The sequence below is a fragment of the Triticum aestivum genome, chromosome 4B (assembly GCF_018294505.1).
Source record: "Triticum aestivum cultivar Chinese Spring chromosome 4B, IWGSC CS RefSeq v2.1, whole genome shotgun sequence".
Classification (NCBI taxonomy): Eukaryota; Viridiplantae; Streptophyta; class Magnoliopsida; order Poales; family Poaceae; genus Triticum; species Triticum aestivum.
This window is the reverse complement of record NC_057804.1, coordinates 580,017,761-580,025,700: the sequence shown is the minus strand read 5'-3', so window position 1 is coordinate 580,025,700 and position 7,940 is coordinate 580,017,761. Positions and strand designations below refer to the sequence as shown.

Below are 7,940 nucleotides of genomic sequence, written 5' to 3'. Positions count from 1 at the left end.
CCTTTTATCCACTTTGATGACAAGTATTTCCGGACGGATGGAGTATATATTTAGGGAGCATAATAGACTGAATCCAATAGGCATGAGACACTGCACCAATTCTCTCTTTTTTATTCCGGGGAAGAAACTACACTAACTCTAAATTGAACTCTTTGAACTTCATCTTTCTTTCACAGCAAAGCCCCAAAAGGTAAAGAAGAATTAGCCAAACATCCAAAAAGTCCGTAAATATATTAGTTAGATGAGAATAACAGATGAAGCAGCAATGGTCAATAATAAACAATCTGGTGGGGAATGAATTACTCCTACTAAATTCGCTGAGGTGCAGCACAGTGACTTTGCAACAGCAGCCCACATGGAGGCGATCTGCGGCAATGCTGCTCATATTGGCCAGTGTCAGCCTCTGCTCGACTACTCCGGCAAGGATGTCCTGCTGAACCCCCAGGCTCCTTGCTGGCCCACGCCACCTTCATGCCTGATAAAACCTATCATAAAACATACATTGGTGATCCTAAAAGATTACCAAGAGATGCTGATTGGAGTGCCGTAATGCCGACAGCCACGGCATGTAGAGGCATTTTTTATTTCTTTTCATACAGAATAAAATCCAGTAAAATATGTGCTTAAATAACACCTTTTTTGCATCAGAGCCTTGTATGTAGTTCTATGACTAATTAAATAGCTTGTGTTGCATCAGGAGAACACGTGCAAATATCCATGCACCATGCTATTGAAGAACACACTTCAAATCACCGATCGAGATGTTCCTAGTTGCCGCACTTGGAAGCTTAATCCCCTTCAATAATCTCCTTGTTTCGCTTCTATGCTCGTGCTTTTTGCAAGTTCGTACGTCCTCAGTCAAGGAACCGAAACATGGTTAGTGCTCTCATATATTTTGAATTTTTCCTGAATTTAATAATCTAAATCTTATAACACTTATTGATGACAGGAGAAACTGAAATTTTCTTAGTCCGCACATTCAGCAAAGCAATTAAAGTGAAATGTAACATTCCAACTATACAAGATCACTTACAGTGCTGCAGATACTCCGAGATATGATTGTGATCCAATAAATTGATTTTGTTTCTTATATTATACCATGGGAAAAGTGCATAAACCTGGCAATGAAGCAAAAAATAATAGAGTTTACACTGAAGATTATCAACAAAAAAATTATAACTCTTAAATAGATTTAATCAATGATGAATAAGTGATTCTCTTTTCTTTTTGCTTAGAGGGTTCACTACAGAGAAATTTATTTTCTGTTGGAATCTTTCCGACATTGTTAGCGACAATCATCACACACATTTTAAGAAAAGCACACGAAAATAATGAGACAACATGTAGTGGCATACAGTGTATTCTATCAAGCTTACAGTGTCAGGGAAAAATGATAAAGTTCCTTGTTGGTTTTAAGTAACAGAGGGACCTGACAATACAACTCAAAAGCCTTCAGGACCTCAACAACATTCTTGAGGTTTCCATAGTTACTACCAAGTGAAGCCAACTTTAGGATCTGTCTTTCCTAAAGGTTCATGTCAGTCAAACGGATACATTTCACTCATTAAACACAAATATTTGTGCACACTTCAGATTAAGGAAACATACAGCTTTAGGGCCGCAAGCTAATTTGCCAAGGTAAGGCTAATCTCCTGCAAGGCTGCAACCTCCCACACTTTGATGTCCTCCTCGACAACTCATGCCATGAATTTATCAACACCATTCAGTAGTTCATCGCTGAATACAAAGAAGGGAGACTAAATCTCGCCACCTGAACAATAAATTTATTTACCTCTGTTTTTCGCACTGAGCAGCAGTTGTACAAACTCTTTTTCCTTCCTAATCGACTCCCCGTCTCCACTGCCGCTGCCTTGTCCTTCCATCTAACAACCTGAACCAAGAACCTCCAGTAAGCCATCTGAATATGTATTTTTTCATTCGCTAGAAAATTTAATTTTTTTTCTACCTCGTCATTTGCAATGCTTGATGGTGTTTTTTTGTCTAAATCATCTTTGAAACTACACTACAACAAATTATCCTTCCAACTCCATACAATCAACCCGCTCTGGATAAGTTAGAAAATTGTGCCATGATTTATGTTGATTGATTTTCTTTTCAATCACATCGTCCCTTCCAGTCCATTCCTGAATTTAGTGGCCACACAAATTTATATATTGCTTCTGAGTTCAGGACGGGAGCAGTATAGATATATTATCCTCAAAACACTGAGCAAAACTGTAGCACAACATATTAGCAGCAGTAGCAAAGTAGCCGCAGCAGCATGGCACGGCAAAGAGTACGGAAGCAGGAGCGTCGTGCGGAAAACAGTAGGGAAGTAACAACATTACGCGGTAGCAGCATGCGCACCTTGTCCATATTCGCGCGTGAGGCGAGCGTTCGGCAGGAGTGAGAGCACCAACCTCCCCACGGCCCTAATTGGCGGAGGGAGGCGGGCGGGCGCTGATCTCGTGGCCTGGCGGCTCACCTTGTCCTGCGCGCTGGCCTTGGACTCGTCCTCCGCCGCCGCTGCCTCGTCGTGGTCGTCGCCCTCGGAGAAGGCGAGCGGGGTGTCCGGGCTGGCAACGCCCTCGCTCCTATCGTCATCGGCCGCGGGCTTCTCGGCCGGCGGCGCCGCCAGGGCCTTCCTCGGCCGGCGCCGGCCCCACGAGGGGATCTCCGGCCACGCCTGCTGCTGCTGCTGCTGCTGGCGGCTGCTGACCCGCACGATGGATGGCAGATCCGCGAGAACGGCGACCACCTTCAGCTCGCGCTCGCCGAACTCCTCCTCCCGCGCGGTCCGCTCCCCGGCCGCCGCTGCCGTCTTGGATCTGGTCGAGCGAGCGAGGGATTGGGTGGGGTTGTGCGGGCGATGGCGAGAGCAGGGGAGGAGGCGGAGGATTGGTTTGGTCGTTTTGGTTTAACATAGGGTTTTTTTTTTGGTAAAAACGAAACGTTTTCTCGGAAATCCACTTACAAAGGACTGGGGTTATATTTTTGAAAAGCAAAGGGACTTTTTTATAAAAACGCCGTGACAATCTGTGCTTTATTATGAAAGAACTAGCAGAGTGTCCGTGCGTTGCTACTGGCTATGATATATATATAAATGAATTGAACAAATGATTAGGGTCGTCTCCAAGTCCGACGCTCATTTCTCTCTTGTACGCCTGACCATGTTCAGACATGAAACGGTTGTCTAGCGGGCTTCTCAAAATTCAACCGTCTGGACAGTCCATCCTACCCCAAATCCAGACCATATGTGTGAGAGGAATATGGTGGTCCGCCATGTTATATTCAACACACTGGCCCAACACAAAAAAAAAAAACCATCCCACGATGGGCCCTTCTCTTTTTTAGTGGACCCTCCTCTTCTTGCTCGGTATCCCGCTGTAGCGGGGCATTGCTCGCTAGAACCCTCTCCTTTAAAACCAAACGATGCCCATATCATCTTCCCCATGACACCCTATCTCCTTCACGTCATATTTCCCCATGGACCGTCAAGGAGGAGTATGCAACCGCCCTAAACCCCCCTGCCCCTATTTGTGTCGATCCACCACCGCCTGTTAGGTATATATGCATATATCGGTTGTAGAAATGCATGTTACATGCATTTTTAAATGTTATAAATAATTCCAAAAAAATTATCGTCTACATCTCTGCAAAAATATGTGCGCGACACAAACTTTTGTAAAAATACATCATTTTATTTTGCCTCCACAAAAAAGACAAATTTCAATGGTTGAAAATAGTGTTCCATGAGACAGTTTTTTGTCTTTTTTGCACACGAAAAAAAATCCTTCGAAACTTTTGGCGCACACATAGAATGTGAAGCTGTACATGTGCAACAATTTTCAGTTTTTTTTAAACTTAAAAAGGTGTCTTTCGAAGTGGGTGCCATTCGTTCTCAGCGTGCCGACCGGCAGCCCCCGGGTAAACTACCATGTCCCCAAGCTTCCCCTCTCCTTCTTTTCTCTCCTCCCCATGCACCATAGCCTCTCGTCGCCGCTGTCGGGCATGCACCATTGACGATCTCGAGTTCTCAACTTGGCGTTGGCAGCGTTCTAGCTGCGGGTTTCGCTGCCATGGCAGCGACCGTTTTAGCACAACACACATGCAGGCCATCAACTGGGGAAAACGGTTGATTGGGTGTGAACTTCGGATCGTGCGAGAATCGCTCAGCCGTGATTTCCGTGTGAGATTTAATAGCTTGTGCCTATAATCACGCACCATGATCCTACACTGTCGTTTTCTTTGTTGAAGCATATGTTCAGGTCCACCTGTCGCCACGTAATTCTCTGTCTCCCATTGCTCTCTCCGTAACAACCTTTCCTTATCGTCTGCGTCTTTATCGCGAGTAAAGGATTAGCAAGGTCAGCTCAGGAGTTAGTTGGGTTACTGGCCGCACCTGCCTGTGTATATCTTGTATAAATGTATACCTCTGTAGCTGAATATGACTGCTTTCAGTCATGTTGGTGTGTTCACTTTCTGCACTTCTATTCAGTCGAACAGGAAATAGGAAGTACAAGAGAAACATGGCTTGATCCGAAAATCACGGCACCATTTGACAACAAACTGAATGTCATGTTTTTTTTCATGGTTAATACGCTAATTATAGCAAGGCCCGAACACAAAAAAAACATGGGCTCATGAAAAAAACTGCTACGGAAGGTTCATGGCTAACAGTCGCGCACTTGCCGCGGCGCATCACTGACCTCATCGCTGGCGCTCCCGCATGTCCACCACCTCGCCACAGCACCCGCACATGCAGCCCACCTCACCGCTGCCCCAGCACGTTGACGCCGGTGGTGGTTGGCCGGTCCAAATGGTGGCTCGATGAGGGACCGAACCAACCCGGACCGTGTCGCCTTGGTAGCGTCGCCGAGTTCCAGGGTGGTCACCCAGGGACCGATGCTGAAGACGGCGGGCAGGACGAAGGGCAGCTTCTTGGAGCTCTACCAATACCCACACCTTCTTCACCAGCGTTAAGTCCTCGATGCCCCAGCCGGTGATGGCCAGGTACTACGACGCGTACGCGGCGATGAAGCTCGCCGTTGACTGTTCTGCCGGCTGTACCGTTAGGTTTTCTTTCCTTCTTACCTACATAGGACATAGGAGTATTGACCGATCAAAGGAAATAAATAGAACCTGTTAGTACATATAGCAAAAATGCCCGTGCGATGCAACGGACCTATCAAACTTGTTTTACGTGATCTCGGTTTATGTAATCATTTAATTATGTGATCTCTGTTGTATGTTCTTTCTCTATTCCAAAATTCCACTCACGCGAGTAAGAAGCATTTCACTGTCTTATGCAAGTAGTTCAGTGCATACATATGCTACTTGTTCGTAATTGCAACCTGAATAGAGTAAAAAAACGGTTCGATGCATGGATGGATTGATGGGAACACACTGTCTAATGAAAAGGATAAGAATCACATTGGCATGCATAGGTGATTTGAAATTTTAAAAATATAGCATCTACATCTGCGCATCATGAGGAACAATTCCAGAGAAAAAAATTGATCCAGTCAAGTGTATCTTTGGATATTTCATTATCAACTTAGGCCATATTAGTATTACTTCCCACGTGGTGCACATCATCCTGATGCATGGGTGTGCCTCGACCCTTACATTTCAAATGTTATTATTGCAGGAAGAGCACACATTCATAAGCTAACGGTTTCACAATGCGTTCTTGCTGATAGTAATTGAACCAAATGAAACGATGGACAAGCAGATTGATTAAGGAACTCTAGGTAATACTTCATGCCGTAAGCATTGGCTCAAAAAGTCAATTTGTAAGTAACAAAAAAGGCCTAGAAGAATAGTTTTACCTAAATAAAGTTTACTGCTACACATGAGCAGATCCACACAAAGCAGAGGGGACGTGGAGCAGGCGGGTAACCAGGGGAAGGAGCAGAGTAGAAGATTTACACCGCCGTCTCCACTGGATATGGTGTCTCTGCCGCATCTGTGGAGGCGTCGCGGCTCCGCCTCGGTGGTGCTCGTGGCTATGGTGTCTCGGATGGTGCTCGTGGCTACGGTGAAGAGGAGGGGTGACGCATGGGCGAAGAGGCAGGCGGTGCTTGTGGCCAAAAAAGTGGGTCGTTCGAGCTGCGGGAGGGAGGAGGGGATTGCCGGGAGGCAGCGAGATCGGTGGGAGGCGGCGGCGGCGTCCAGGTAGGGAAGTCGAGGTAGGACGCTGTGTTTTTTCAGGGGAATTGCTTGTGAAAATAACGTGCGACGACGACTTAGCGAGCGGATCCCCTTAAAAAAGACATAGCGAGCAGATTCCCTTAAAACTGGTAGGAATGGATACGATTGATGACGTTGATAAATAGTGGTGAATGTTGGCCTAATTTACTATCATCATGCATGGAAACGAATCATCAAGAAAAAGAATACTTCCTGTTACAACACTCATAGTGTGACGCCCTCGATTCAATCGTACACTAATCATACACGCAAATGTGTACAATCAAGATCAAGGACTCACGGGAAGATATCACAACACAACTCTAGACACAAATTAAAATAATACAAGCTTTATATTACAAGCCAGGGGCCTCGAGGGCTCGAATACATAAGCTCGAAAACACAAGAGTCAGCGGAAGCAACAATATCTGAGAACAGACATGAGTTAGACAAGTTTGCCTTAAGAAGGCTAGCACAAAACAACAACGATCGAAAAGGCAAGGCCTCCTGCCTGGGAGCCTCCTAACTACTCTTGGTCGTCGGCGTCCGTCACGTGGTAGTGGGCACCCTCGGGGTAGCAGCCGTCGTCAAAGGTGGCATCTGGCTCCTGGACTCCACCATCTGGTTGCAACAACCAGAAAGAAGAAAGAAGGGGGAAAAGGGGGAACAAAGCCACCGTGAGTACTCATCCAAAGTACTCGCAAGCAAGGATCTACACTACAGATGCAACATTATCAAAGAGGGGTTGTATATGTGGACTGGGCTGCAGAAATGCCAGAATAGAGAGAAGGCCTAGTCCTATCGAAGACTAGCATCTTCTGGAAACCACCATCTTGCAGCAAACAAGAGGGAGTAGAGTAGCATAAAGTAAAGTGGTAGTAGTGTTATCAACCTCGGATCAAAGATCCTTTCTCGACTCCCTGCGAGAAAGCAATCCCAGAGCCATACTATCCAGTTATCATCACAATCAAATCCTCATCACCATCCAGTTCTCATCACAAGTATCCAGTTCTAGTTGTATCGATCGGGATACAACTCCAAGTGTCCGTTACCGTAGGACAGGCTATCGATAGATGTTTTCTTCCCTGCAGGGGTGCACCAACTTACCCACCACGCTCGATTGACTCCGGCCGGACACACTTTCCAGGGTCATGCCCGGCCTCGGCCAAACAATACGCCGCAACCCGACCTAGGCTTAATAGAGAGGCCAGCACGCCGGACTAAACCTATGCCCCCAGGGGTCATGGGCCATCTCCCCGGGAACTCCTGCACGTTGCGTGGGCGGCCGGTGAGCAGACCTAGCTACCTCCCTAAAAAGGCAGGAGCTTACCAGTCCAACCCGGCGCGCGCCGCTCCGTCGCTGACGTCTATTAAGCTTCGGCTGATGCATACGACGCAGAACGCCCATACTATGCCCACGTGATGGTTAGTGCTATCAGGCCAGAGGCCCCTCGGATCAAATATCCAAATCGTAGTGGATTAGGAACGCGCGGTAACAAGCAGAGACTCACGAAAGAAGTGACCCCGTTGCCCCGTCTCGAGGACTTGCGGCAAGGGCTAAGAATGCCCGGCCACGCCTCGTAATTATCTCACGGGCACCTTCCAGGTCAACCCGTCTCCACACCACTTTCCAAGTAACAGTTGTAAAGTCCAAGTATCCGTGTGTCCAAACATCAATAGGAAAACCCAAGGAATCACCCTCGATGGTTTCCACTCAATGTAATCATCAAGGTGAACGTAGAGGAATC

At 46.7% G+C, this 7,940-nt stretch overlaps 1 long non-coding RNA gene across 5 annotated transcripts; it reads right to left on the bottom strand.

Annotated features, from left to right (window-relative positions):
- Positions 1–212: 212 nt before the first annotated feature.
- On the bottom strand, positions 213–2,945 carry LOC123093385 (uncharacterized). Of its 5 annotated transcripts, none has more exons than XR_006445322.1 (4): positions 2,368–2,945; positions 1,609–1,891; positions 635–1,516; positions 213–485 (listed from the first exon to the last, which is right to left on the bottom strand). It is a non-coding gene; the product is annotated as an uncharacterized lncRNA (long non-coding RNA). The 5 variants fall into 5 exon arrangements; XR_006445325.1 differs by having other exon boundaries at positions 635–1,696; positions 1,793–1,891; XR_006445324.1 differs by having other exon boundaries at positions 635–1,118; positions 1,377–1,891; positions 2,368–2,944.
- Positions 2,946–7,940: the final 4,995 nt, after the last annotated feature.